General features: G+C 41.0%; 2 pseudogenes; both read right to left on the bottom strand.

Annotated features, from left to right (window-relative positions):
• Positions 1 to 12,074: 12,074 nt before the first annotated feature.
• Positions 12,075 to 12,931, bottom strand: Gm2325 (predicted gene 2325; annotated as a pseudogene).
• Positions 13,022 to 14,709, bottom strand: part of Gm28649 — a 48,404-nt pseudogene continuing 46,716 nt past the window's right edge.

Consider the following 14,709-nt stretch of genomic DNA (forward strand, 5'->3'; position numbering starts at 1 on the left):
TTCAAAAACAGTACCACCTGGGTGACTCTTACACATTACCAAGTCCAGCCACAGCACAAGGTACAACTTTGGCTATATCTGGAACACAGCCACTGTGCTCTCAGAAAACACTTCCCAGAAGATGTCACCTCAATGATGCTGGTCTGTTCTTAATCACCGCTAATTTCTTAGCTCCAGCTAACCAGCATCAATAGTCCCAGTAATGCAAAGTTTTTGCTTTAGTAGTTCTGGTATCTTGTTAATCACAGCTGATTCTTCAGCCCCAGCTAACCAGAACTACAGAATCTTCACAATCAAAACAGCAATGGCCCTGAAAAGAGTCTTTAATTTTCCCTCTGAAATTTCACAAGCCAGGCCTCCATCTTCTGCACTGTTCTCAACATTATCTTCCAAGCTCCTACCACAACATCCCACAGAGCTCTTAACAACAAATGGATCTTCAAGACCAAAGTTCCAAAGTCCTTCCACAGACCTCCCCAAAACATGGTCAGGTTGTCACATGAATACCCCACTCCTGGTACCAATTTGTCTTAGTCAGGGTTTCTATTCCTGCACAAACATCATGACCAAGAAGCAAGTTGGGGAGGAAAAAGTTTATTCGGCTTACACTTCCATACTGCTGTTCATCACCAAGGAAGTCAGGACTGGAACTCAAGCAGGTCAGAAAGCAGGAGCCAATGCAGAGGCCATGGAGGGATGTTCTTTACTGGCTTGCCTCACCTGGCTTGCTCAGCCTGCTTTCTTATAGAACCAAGACTACCAGCACAGAGATGGTCCCACCCACAAGGGGCCTTTCCCCCTTGATCACTAATTGAGAAAATGCCTTACAATTGCATCTCATGGAGGCATTTCCTCAACTGAAGCTCCTTTCTCTGTGATAACTCCAGCTGTGTCAAGTTGACACAAAACTAGCCAGTACACCATGGATCTTGGAAACTGACCCAGAGATTGGTACACCATAATACCATAGGCAGATAGTTTATTTTCCTTCCTTAGGTGACTAGTGATTGCACAGGCTTGTAGTTACTGCCTCTGGTACATATTTCTTGATACCACAAGCCTCCCCCTTTGAGAAAATGTCATTAGTTGGGTATATATACGTCAGGAAAAGAGGCTTTCTGTGTATACAGAACAACCAGACTTTCAGTAGCTGGGAGGATTAAGTAGATGTGTTATGAATTTTCTCTTTTCTATGAACAAATACCTGACAGCAAGCAACAAAAAAAAGAAAGCAATCAATTCCACATCATGGAGTTCCAATATATGTCCATATAGACATGTTCCACATCTATGTGTTCCAATATAGAGGGACTATACTTAATATAGTCCTTCATGGTGGAGATGTCTGTGTGGCTAAAGAGGGATGTGTAGTTAAGATTATTCATCTCAGCTTAACAGGGATCAGAGTATTTTTATAATAGTCTATGTTACAGGTGCTATAAAATTTGACAGGCATGAAATAGTGATTGACATACTTCATAAGTTATCAGTATATGAGTATAAATCCTGAGCGCCAGAAATGTGCCACAGCTGAGGAGATGGCTCACTTGTTATTTACTAACACCCAGGTATCTTCGCCTTTCTTCCACTCCCAGTTTAATATCTGTCAAAGGTCTCATTCTTGCTATTTGCACTTCCTTTTCTTTTGTCAACACACTTTGTCATAGCCCTTTCTCGTTTTGGCTGACGATAATCTCTTTGTTACAATGAGAGACGACGATGTATGGTAAATGATAAAAACTCTTTCCTATTTGTACAAGTCACAGTCCAAGGCCCATGTCCTCACCCCCATGGGGATACATGACCAGACAAGATTAGTCATAAGATCCAATATAGTCCAGTCAATCAGCAATGTCCCATTTCTGAAGTGAGTCAGGAACCTTTGCTTGCAATATAAACAGAGGTCTGGTAGAATGGTTTTATATCATGTAAGGTAAATTGTTTAACCTTATATAATAATGCTAATAATGATCTCATATGAGAGAATAACATTATAAAATTCAAGTTGATATACTAGTCAATAGACAAAGTGTTACTTGGGGCTAGAAAATCAGAGATACAGCTCCTAAGGTGTAAACAATCTAGCTGGAGATGTCAGGCTGTATGTATACTTACTGTATACATCTTAAATAGTTGGGGAAAAAACACATGAAAGAAACCACTCTTTGCCCTGATCTGGGCAGCAATACACTTCCCTAGTATTAATTACCTCCCTAAACCTTTCTGCAGGTACCTGCCTAAAAGACCTGTGGCTTCAGGGTGTTTATGTACTCAGAGAATACATTCCATCTCATTTTACTATCTTCCAACGCATTCTTATAGTTTGTATTACAAACCTCAAAGATTCAGGCTCTTTTCATTTCCTTTAACAAGGACTGGGGCTCTCCTCAACTTGAGCTGTGGACTGTGAGACATATATACCCTTCAAGGGTTTAATTATAGACAAATAAATAAGACAACTTTAGAAATATTCACAAATAACAAAATACAGATGTTTATGCCCTGCTATGAACTCAGGTCTATAGCTTATAGTTTCTTACTTCTTTTAAGAACTGCTATACTTCTTTCCCCACAATTTTTCACAGCCACATATCTTACCCCCTTTCTTCAAGTATGTGGGCAAAATTTTGAGAAGAATTTCAGGAAGCTACACATGATCTTTTCATTATAATGTCCACTGAAAAACCTTCCTCTCTATACCTTTCTTCTTCAGTACATCATGACACTCTCAATAGCTGTGTCGCTAACCTAGAGCAGAAACCAAAGTTTCAAACAAGAGTCCTAATTTTAAATGTGTGTGGGCTCCTCTATAAGAAGCTGTGGGAATATGAGTTTCTCCTTTAACATAGCTATTCTTTTCAGATCTCTGATTGAAAACTGTTCTGACTTCCTGTTCCATGCCCTAAGTTACAGGTTAATACCCAGGTAGGGAGCATCTCCAGTACTGATTTTCTTTCAAGTCTAGTTATGGTTACCATACCAGGGCATATCTCTCCTTAGCATTCTTTCAACTGTAACATCTGATTCCAATAAATGATTCACATAATAGATTTCAGATAGGAAATCACAATGGCTTGAGAAGTATAGTGAAGTTCTACTTAGCCAACTAATGGCAAGTGTGTACTACCAACACACATTTCTGGATAGGGAAATGGCAATGCCTCTTTCCTACTTACTTGGTCTCATGGGATACATACCAGGAGACTCTGGGCCCCAGGGCAGGGTAGTGGTGGAGTCACAGAGTAGGACTCTGGAGATGGCTTTAAAGTCTGAGGGTCTCCTGGCTTTCTAGCTCTCTAATTGTACTGAAATGCTGAGGATAACACCTAAAAAGCCCTAAAAACTTTCTTGCTCTTTCTTATGGTAAAAGACTGCTGTTTTAGGCGATTCACACCTGTAGCCTAACAGCAGAGGATTAAGCAACACAGCCTTTGTTCTATCTCAGCCTGAACTGCTGGGCTCTAACTAGTCAGAGGTCACAGGAAGAGAAGACACATAGAAAAGTGATTATATAATTTATTACTAAGTTGTAAAAGTACCCTATAAAAGCTACCTAAGGGGAAATGTGAAAAGACCCTAAGTAGGGAAAAGGAAAAATTCTCTTAGTGAGGAAAAGGAAAAGATTCTAGCCTAAGTGGGGAAAGGCAACAACAACAAAAAAAAGTCTCATCTATTGATCTTTCTCATCTCTTTGTCCTCCATACTTGTACATCTTTCAGAACATATGGTCACAGGTTACAAAGTTCATGACAAATTCACACAGAAAATCAAATCACAAATTGAAATAGACGTTTACAACAGAGAAGCTTTACATGCATAATGCATATCGATCAGGAGTAATTAGCTAAACATCCACCACCTGTCTCAGCTGCACAGGTTCACTGAAGGTGTAAAACCCTAAATTATTAGTGAAGTTTTGTATAGATAAATGTAACTTCCTTCCAGCCTAGCCAGGCTGGCTCAGACCATCTGCCACTGGGGCAGAGCCACCTGCTGTGCTGCTTCTCATCCCTCTCCTTTGATGTGCCACTACCTGCTACCTGCCTGAGGCTGAACTCTTTCTCCAAGATCTTCCGGAGTTAACACTGAATGGTGATTTCCCTGCTAAAAGCCAATTCTGACAACTTCACAAGAACCTTGGCGTGACTAAGGATGGGCTTCCCTCTTTATAAAGTACAGATTATCATTAAACATTTGAGTCTTGATCAGAATACAGTCTTGACTCCATTTCTCTCTCTACCCACCTAGATTCTCTCCTTTCTTTCAGTTCCAAGATGCATCCCAGGCTCAAACCCAGACATGAGAGCCGTAGGCAGGCCCCAACAGATAAACACAGTCAATACTTTTTCTTCTGTCCTAACACCTCTAATAAATCATTAGTTCCCTTTTAATGACCTTTGGTTAATTGTTTTACAAACTCTTAGAATGTGCTCTGAGTAGGAGAAGGTCTGGTTACCATCTAAGAGCAATTAACTGGTGACCCTTGGGAGACTGACAGAGTTCTCATTGCAGCTTTGATTACCAGAAAAGGACTTACTAGCAGTACCATTAATTTAAAAAGTTTAATAATCACAGATATAATTTTAGGAATTCTTATAGGATCATCATTAAGACTTGAGTCTATGTAGCATTACTACAATATAGTACATATTCGTGGATGTGTGTGCTATTACTTAGTGATTGTTATATATGTACAATAATAACAGGAAAATCATATTAATAGCAGGAACCTTTCCTAAAATGAGTCCCTCACAGCCTTGCTTAATGAGGGCTCACCTGTCACAGATTATATTATATTCCGAGGCAGGCCACTTCAGGATGATCACCTGTTGGTTATTAGCTTGTCCCATTATGGCTCCTGACATCTTTTTCCTTCGAATAACATAAATGAAGCGTATATATCTCCCTTTGAGCAGCATATCCTAAGCGCTTGAAGATGACTGGAAGAAGAAACAGAAGCAGAATAACCAATCCTATAATAATTCCCAAAGTTATAAGAAAATTCCATAAAGAATTATTTTTAACAAAGTTTATGATTGAATTTGAAAAACAATTAGCCAATTCTGCTACTGAAGAACTCTTCAGTCTGGAGTGACTGATGGCACTGATCTGGGAATGTAAAGTATCCATATCAAGAGCAAGCTGTGAAATGTTCCACACACCATGAAGATGTGCTTGTATCTGTTCTGTTCCCAGAACATTTCTGACCTATAGTAGGGCAGACGGGTGATACAAATCCATTTAAAATTGGCATGACATGAGATAGTTAAATGGGTTTTTAAATTATGAACCTGAGTTCCTATGTAAAGGATGGCAAGCATTTTCTATCTGTCAAACCCCTATCAATTCTATCCTGAGTAAACAGTGCTAAAGAAGTATTTTTTGTCAAGGAATAAACATGATTAGCAGTATGTACCTGTTGGACTAGAGAGGCAGCAGAAGCTGCAACTGACCACAAGATAGAAATTAAGGTTGTAATGTCTAAGATAACTTCAGCTTAGGCAAATCTCTTAGGTCATCAAAGAGAATTAACAGTCTGTACCAAGGCAAACAAAACAAAAGCATTACATCAGGACTGAGAAAGTAATTGCTGACAAAGCATAAGGTAGCTAGGATACAATGAGAAAAAGCGTTAAGACACATGGTGAAGTTATATAATTGGTCAAATAGCATTCTGGTAGGAAATGATACGTATAGATTTATATTTAACAATTTTATATCCCCTTTATCTGTGGGTATAGCGTTTATAGTCCAATCAGATGCAACCAGGACACACATCTTTGGTGTCTTCTTTTTATTTTTTATTTTTTGGGGTTTTTTTTGAGACAGTGTTTCTCTGTATAGCTCTGGCTGTCTGGAACTCACTTTGTAGAACAGGCTAGCCTTGAACTCAGAAATCGGCCTGCCTCTACCTTCCATGTTCTGGGATTAAAAGTGTGCAACACCACTGCCCAGCCTTCAGTGTCTTCTTTTGCTGGGGTCTCTGGCATGGTGGAGAGTCTGCAAATGATGATAGATTTCAGATAGGAAAATTTTAGTTCAACCTCTGAAGTAGGCTTGAAGGAAATGCTCTGAAGTAGACTTGAAGGAAGGGGCAAGTGTAGAAGTCTCTGTCCATGGAGAAGGACTGGCACAGTCAGCTGGTCAGGCAATCTACAGGTTCCTGTAAATATATAAACAGAGCTTCTCCGGGAAAAACATCCAATCTTTTTATTATTCAGTTAGTATGTCTTTATTTTCTTGAGGTTAGGAAATTTGAAAATATATACTTATTTATTCTATAAAGTGTCATAAGGAGATGATAAATTATAATTTTACTTTGTAATTTAGATGTCTATATCTTTTAAGTTCTGATGAGCTCACTGTACAATAGTATGACCTTGTGAATTATAGGGGATGTCAGTGAGAAACTAAGAGTCAGTCAAACACCAATTTTTAAGGGCTTTTTAAGTTTAGGCAAGGGCATTGCCTGATTTTTAAGCCCTTGGTATTATAAACTATTGAAACAAATACTGTATCATATCTTTGATACAGTAAAAGTTTTCCCAAGTTAGTAAAAGACATAAATAGCAATGAGAATTAAGTGTACATACCTACAGGAGTAAAGGCTACATTGGACACGCAAACTTTATATGCCCCAGTACAGGGGAACGCCAGGGCCAAAAAGTGGGAATGGGTGGGTAGGGGAGTGGGGTGGGGGGGTATGGGGGACTTTTGGGATAGCATTGGAAATGTATTTGAGGAAAATACGTAATAAAAAAATATTAAAAAAAAAAGAGGAGTAAAGGCTAACTTTCCAAAAGACAGGACATATGTAACTTTTGTCTGCTTTAAATCACAATGATATAGGCTCATCAGGGGTTAATTTTCAAGCTTAGCTGACAGCTCTGCAGGAATGCAGGAGCAATTTCTCTGAGCTCAATGGTGATTTGTAATGTAAGATCATGCTAAGGTACCTTCTCAGGAAAAGCAACAAGCTTTTGTTAAGAAATTAAATTAATCCTTAACTCCTCTTATAGGACCAGGAAGCATAGAATGAACTTGAACGTGTCCAATAGAGAGAAGGTAATTTCTAAATAGAAGCAAGACTTGTAATTCTGAAAGTCGGGGCTAAAATTGTAAAATAGCTGTAAAACAGTTACACGTTTTTTAAAAGGGGGATTGTCCTTCATATTTAAAGGAAAAATGGCTATTGTCATTAGCACAACAATCTTTGGTTGTACAAAGATTTCTGGTGTAAGGAAAATTTCTTTTAAGATCTTAAAAGTTGTAGAGGCAGTGGTGGCACATGCCTTTAATCCCAGCACTTGGGAAGCAGAGGCAGGCAGATTTCTGAGTTCAAGGCTAGCCTGGTCTACAGAGTGAGTTCCAGGACAGCCAGTGCTATACAGAGAAAGCCTGTCTTGAAACTGCCAGCCTCCTCAAAAAAAAAAAAAAATTTATTTTTTTAATTTTTTTATTGGATATTTTCTTCATTTGCATTTCAAATGCTATCCTGAAAGTCCCCTATACCCTCCCCGCTCCCTGCTCCCCTACCTACCCACTCCCTCCTCTTGGCCCTGGCCTTCCCCTGTACTGGGGCATATAAAGTTTGCAAGACCAAGGGGCCTCTCTTCCCAGTGATGGCCGACCAGGCCATCTTCTGCTACATATACATGAGCTCTGGGGGTACTGGTTAGTTCATATTGTTGTTCTTCCTATAGGGTTGCAGATCCCTTCAGATCCTTGGGTACTTTCTCTAGCTCCTCCATTGGGAGCTATCCAATTAATTCTATCCAATTAAAGAGAGAGAGAGAGAGAGAGAGAGAGAGAGAGAGAGAGAGATCTTAAAAGTTACTGTTCTACTACTTAAAAGAGGAACACATCTGTTTGAGCAGAAGTCTTGAGTAAATATTTTGTGGAAGAGGTACAGTCCTGTGCTACCTGCAGCTGTTGGAGAGTCTTTCTTTGATAAATGGCTTGGCCACCTGAGGCTGTTGAATTACCTCTATTGTTTGAGGGGCCAGAGGTAGGTCCCTCACAGTTTCCCTGGTTTGATAAAATTTCTGTATTATTAAGGATTATAGTAGCACCAGATAAGGCAGTACCATTTTTATGAAAGTTAGTTTGGCATTCCTTATGCCAGTGGTAGTCTTTCAGACAACTATGACACCCCGTTGGATTTTTGCTTTGAGTGGGGCCAGGAACGTTAAAATTTATGGCACCTCCTGCTTTACCAGGACATTGTTTGCTGATAAGTCCAGGCTTCTTATTTGAATAACTTTTGTGAGCCAAGTCTGATTTATTAAATGTTTTCTGTCCTTGATTAGTACGATTTTGGATAGTGCCCTAACCTTGTGAGGTTGTTGTAATGGGTACACTTTGAAAATATGAAGTAGCAACCTCAATGCTTTAAATAAATTTCCAGATGTTTTTAATTGTCTTTAGAAGAGATAGAAAAGTGGGTGCAGCATTCTCAAAGGCCAGTTGTTTTAAAACAATATCTTTTGCTTCAGAGCTAAGAACTATGATATTCTCTACTGCCTCCATTGAGAGAGCAACCTTTGTCAGAGAATCAACCATACAGTTACCCTCATGAGTAGGACCAGGAAGCATTGTATAAACTTGAACATGTCCTACCAAAAAAAGGACACTCTCTAGATTGAGTTAACACCTGTAGTTTTGAAAGTAGAGCGAAGATTGTGGAGTGGCTAGATGGCAGTGGAGCTGTCTCGATATACGGAAATAATCTGACAATATACTGAGAGTCTGTATATAAGTTAAAGGACTTGTTTTTAAGTATTTTAAAGGCAATGATTGTTGTTTTTAATTGCACTTGCTCAGCAGAAGTTTCTTGCCTAGGGAAAGATTCTTTGTTGCTATCAATAATCAAAGCAGCCTGCCCTGAACCTGAGCCTTCAGTAAACACCATTGCTGCTTGGGGGAGGCATGGAGGTTGACTCAGTTCTGAGAGGAAAGATGACTTGATGTCCTATAATGAAATATAATAAGGGGTGATTAGGCAAGTGATTAGAATAGGTCCCTGTATATCCTAATTGTGCAATCTGCCATTGCTCAGATTCATAAGACAAAATGTTATGTTGGTCTGCAGTATAAGGAGTAACCATATCTCTCTTTACCCCTTTTCTCCCTTTACCTAATAATGTGGCTACCAGGGAGGAATAAGCAATGACTATTCCTTTTTGTGCCACTGGCAAATATAACCATTCTAATATACCCTACTGCCATAAACGAGGATTGGCATAGCCGTTGGTCCTGAAAAGGAAACAAAAGGGCAAACCCACAAAGGAGCACCAGTGACCAGATCTTTCCACATTATGATATATGGAATCTGGTCGGTGTGCCTCTTAGAGCCAGAGCCAAAAATGTGCCTCTTGACAGCCAATATAAGAGGCAGTGAGAATGAACAATCAGGAGGCTATCCAATATGAAAGGTAGGCCACTCTGAGAAGCAAAAAGTAATCTATTTATTTTTCTTTACATCTACTGAAAGATTGTGAGCTCTAGTCTCAACCTCCTTCCAGTGTTGTAAGTAAAGCTAAGAGGGGTGGAAGGTCCATGTCCCAATCTGTCCAAAAATAACGTCAGTCCTAGTCCACACACAAAAAGAGAAATGAAAAATAAAATACCAGTGTGCTCCTGCCATGAGTACCACAGAAGACACACTGAATAACTTGGTAGTGGTCTCTTTGCCACTAACCCCAGATGAAGTCGAACTCTCTTGGATCCGACTTCCCACTGAGAGTCTGGAGCATCCTCCAGGACTCTCCTTGCCACGGCCTTATGGCAAGTCTCCCAACCACTTCTGGCAACTCCTGACAGACAACTCCTTCATGGAGTCTTCAGAACCAAAACCAAGCTGATCAGCAGCTGATTAGAGTCAGAGAAAGTAGAGAGGCACACACAAGACAAACATGGTAACTGCTCAAGCGGTCCTCTGATCTCCAGTCACTGGTCCTGGAGAAGGACAGCCCTTTTCTCTTCCTGTCTCCCAGCCATCTGAATAGTCTCCATACTCTGACTTAAAACATTTATTAATATTCTCCGCTCTACTCCTTAGCACTGTTCTCATTCTGTTGTATAAAATCTTTTAAATCCTTTCCCAAGCCTCCTGGGTTTTTCCCCAGGGCACTGTTTTCTGTGTTGTTGTTGTTGTTTTGTGAAGACATAGCAAATGAAGATACAAATGAAACTTAAGATAGTAGTAATGATATCTTGCAAAATGCACATTTTCCTTTAAATCCACCCTTTGCAAATATTCAAAATAACATCACATACAATCCAAGAGCAGTTTGCCATCTTTTGCTGTCTTTTATTTTCTTCTCTAGAAAACTGCCTATATACTATTAGTTGGAGAAATTAACTGGTTCAGAAAGAAGTATAGTCAGATGGAGAGGAGAGGTCCCTCTAGCCCCACCCAAAGCAACCCATAAGAACTGGTGGCTCCTCTGGGAGGCAACTTGGATATAGTGCGGAGAAAGGAGCACTGTGACTTAGAGCTAGACCCTGAAATCCACCTTAGAAGGGCTATGCCACCTCCAAAGTATAAATGCTTCAGGGGTCAAATTCCTATTTATTTAGTCCAGTCTGGAAAGGAGTACTGGAATGATATATACGGTTGAAGTGGGGAGGTGTGGCCATATTTTATCAGGGAAATTGACAAAATGAGAATTTTAAAACTAAACTTTCCATCTGACTTTTTTTTCCAAATGCCCTTGAAAGAAAGAAAGACAGAAAGACAGAAAGACAGAAAGAGAAGAAGCAGCAATACAGTTTCTGTGGGGATCACAAATAGCAGTATTAGGAAATCCAATTATAAAAATAAACTGCATCTAGTCTGGGGCAGATATACTTATTTTTTGGTAACATACATTAAGTGGCACAATTACACAGTAACTATAAGGTAAGTAACAAAAGACTACAGAACTGTGTAACTCTGCTACAGCTGCAGTGGTCTTGGGCATTTCTGGCTGAGCAAGTTTTCAAAAACTGGATGCCCACCCCAGAGCTCTGCTGGTGGAGACTGTTCAGAAGTAAAGTAAAGTAAAGTAAAGTAAAGTAAAGTAAAGTAAAGTAAAGTAAAGTAAAGTAAAGTAAAGTAAAGTAAAGTAAAGAGTAAAGTAAAGTAAAGTAAAGTAAAGTAAAGTAAAGTAAAGTAAAGTAAAGTAAAGTAAAGTAGTGACTCACCAGAGTTCTTGCAGCTGACAGAAAATAGGCAGAATATGTTGAGTATAAAGCAGTTACAGCCCAGTTCACAAAACTTACCAACTGTTTCTCTTTCTAGAAAGAAGCAAGAAGTTAAGAAATTCTTTGAACACATGAACCTCAAGAAGAAGGAAGACCAAAGTGTGGACACTTTGATCCTTCTTAGAAGGGGGAACAAAATACCCATGAAAGGAGTTACAAAGACAAAATTTGGAGCAGAGACTGAAGGAATGACCATCCAGAGATTGCATCACCTAGGGATCCATTCCACAAACAACCACCAAACCCAGACACTAGGCAGATGCCAACAAGTGCTTTCTGTCATTAGCCAGATATAGCTGTCTCCTGAGAGGCTCTGCCAGTGCCTGACAAATACAGAGGCAGATGCTCACAGGCATCCATTGGACAGAACACAGGGTCTCCAGTGAAGGAGCTAGAGAAAGTACCCAAAAGCTGAAGGGGTTTCTGTCCCATAGGAAGAACAATATGAACTAACGAGTAACCCAAGAGTTCCCAGGGACTAAACCAAGAACCAAAGAGTACTCATGGTGGGACTCATGGCTCCAGTTGCATATGTAGCAGAGGATGGCCTAGACGGTCATCAATGGGAGGACCTGTGAAGATTCTATGCCCCAGTATAGGGGAATGCCAGGGCCAGGAAGTGGGAGTGGGTGGTTGGGTGAGCAGGGTGGGGGATGGGGAATGGGATAGGGTGGATTTCAGAAGGAAAATGAGGAAAGGGGATAAAATTTGAAATGTAAATAAGGAAAATATCTAATAAAACAGAAAACTTAAAAAAAAAAAAAGAAAGGAAATTTTTTCAATTAGCGTCTAATGTTAGGTGGAGTACAGAGAGGGCAGTTAAAGCAGTGTCAGAAGGACCCTGTCTAGTCAGACAGGTTGGACATCATTAATAATCATGCTTGGCCTGTAAATACTGGTAGCCAGATGACTTCTGATTTGCAATCTTAGGTAAATTATAGATAAATGAAAAGACCAGTAAGCAGACACCAAGATTAATAACCAGCACTTGCAATTAACTGCAAGAAGCTGTGCTTCCAAGGATTCAGACGATGAGGCACCCAGACTTATTCTTCTCACGTCTAGCTTGCAGAGGAGCTCTCCTGGCTATCTGCAAAACCTCTCTCCCTCCATCACTGGGTGTTCTTGTTGAACACACCATGTACCCGAAAGTGCCAATCCTGCTTGCCATATCTCTGCCTTTGTTAGGTTTTACCAGCTCCTGCTTCAATTTGACTAACTCCTGTCTTGTGTGTTCTTCATTCCAAAGATCCTTCCTGTTCGCAACTAGGATGATGGTAACATTTGGACAGAAATGCTTGACTTCTGGAGTCCATTTTTCTGGGATGTTTTCTAAAGTATCAGTGCTGTCAATGGAAAAACACATCAGTATAACATCAGTGTCTGCATAGGAGAGAGGCCTCAGGCAGTCATAATCTCCCTGTCCAGCTGTGTCCCATAAAGCCAACTCTACCTGCTTTCCATCCACTTCAATATCTGCCACGTAGTTTTCATACACTGTGGGTACATAAACTTCTGGAAACTGGTCCTTGCTGAGGACTATGAGCAAGCATGTCTTATTCCACAAGCTCCATCACCAACAATAGTCGTCCAGATGGCAGCCATCACTTATGAAGGTGCTGAAAACACACAGCTTCTGGGATGCAGTTGTACAAACTACCTGGAATGTCTCAGATGCAAGGCTCAAGGCGACTACTCTGAGTCCAGCCTCTTTGAGCTGAGGACGCCTGTCCTAGAGTCCGGGATTCTGCCAGTCAGCCAGTCCACAGGTAAGCTAGTCCGCCGGTCCGCCACGGGTCAGCGAGTCCACCAGTTCTCGATTCCGCCAGTTCTCCAGTCCACAAGTACTGAGACAAGGACTAGCACCTCTTTGGCAGACAGATGACTAAAGAGAGAATCGCTGTTGGGGTAGCGGGGTGAGAGCACGAGTGGTCGTCCTTTTATTTTTTATCATTATTTTCATTTCAAGTGTTAACCCCTTTCCCGGTTTCCCTTCTGGAAGCCCCTATCCCATCTTCCCTCCCCCTGCTTCTGTGAGGGTGTTCTTCCACCCACTTACCCACTCCCTCCTTCCTGCCCTATCAATGTGGAATTCTTATTCTTGGACCTGGAGCTTCTTGTTCCTTTGTCTGCCTCCCTCTGGTGTTTGATTGAGGACATTGCAGTCCTTTCCGATTCTTTTTATGCTAAGCCAGAGGCTGACTGTTGAAAGACCCTTGGCTTCTGTACATCTGAGCTTTAGCGTGTCTTTTGTCTGGGCTGCTGCCTGCAGCTTGTGTACCACCGATCTCAGGCAGCCTACAAGAAAAGAAGTAGTCGGGAGAAGGGGTCTGGCTGCACAGTGTCCTACACAAACTTGGGGATAAGGAAAATGAGCAAGAGAAGCCTGAAGCCTGACTAGGGGCAGAGATGCCCAGATCAGACCCCTATGCCTGTGAGAAGGATTGGAAATTTAGCTGCATATTTTACAGCTGTTGATCCTCAGCTGTGAAGGCTGCATCTCAGGCAGCCGGCCCCAGTGTCCCTGGTCTTTCTCTCAGCCCCAGGCAACCCCAGACTGTGTTTGTGGCATTGGCACCACCTCATGTCTTGGTCCTGCCTCCTATTGGAGCATAGGCAGTGGGGAGGGAGCCTCACAGTTATCTCTCTGTACACCTCTTAGACCCACTCCACACTTTATTTCCACCGTCTGCAGCTTTAGAGCACAACCCTAGTTGTTTATATTCAGGAGTGTGGGAGGCTTTTATCTCAGGTTAGCTCAGTTCTAAGCCAGACATTTAGTGTGCCAATTTGTTACAGACCTTTGTCATCCTACTAAGATTGCATACAAGACACACAATCTAGATACTTTCATTGTAAACCATATGCTTAGACTGAGCAGATCTAGGACTATACTAGCTTATTCCACTGCTCTATTTATTTGCTGTTTTTATTTGCTGTTTCTCCTGACCACGTGTTTCTGTTCCATGGGGGCTTCCCCCTACTCTGTCTTCTTCTTCTTCTTCTCTTCCATATCTCTCTCTATCTGCAAGCCTCTTTGGAGCCTCCAATCCCTCCTTTCCATTCCACTGCCCAAGCATAGGCTCTATCTAGTGTTCCGTTGTCCAGTTAAAATGGGGAGAAATGGTAACACTTGAGTACTAGATGGTCTGCTCTTGGGGTGGGGGTGAGGGAACTACCTCTTATAGAATCAGTAGAGGTGTTAGAATACAAGTAGAATCAGGCCAACCCACTACAGCCAACACTTAATAAACAGGACCTCATCGAACAGAAAAGCTTCAATAAGTCTAAGGACACCTTTAATAGGACAAAATTACATGCTACAGATTGGGAAACTATCTTCACTAACGCTATATCTGACAGAGCCAATATCCAATTGTATAAAGAACTCAGGAAGTTAGGTACCAACTAATCAAATAACCCAATTTAAAAATGGGTACAGAGCTAAACAGAGAAATCCCA

This window comes from Mus musculus, chromosome Y, assembly GCF_000001635.26.
Source record: "Mus musculus strain C57BL/6J chromosome Y, GRCm38.p6 C57BL/6J".
In the NCBI taxonomy this organism is placed as follows: Eukaryota; Metazoa; Chordata; class Mammalia; order Rodentia; family Muridae; genus Mus; species Mus musculus.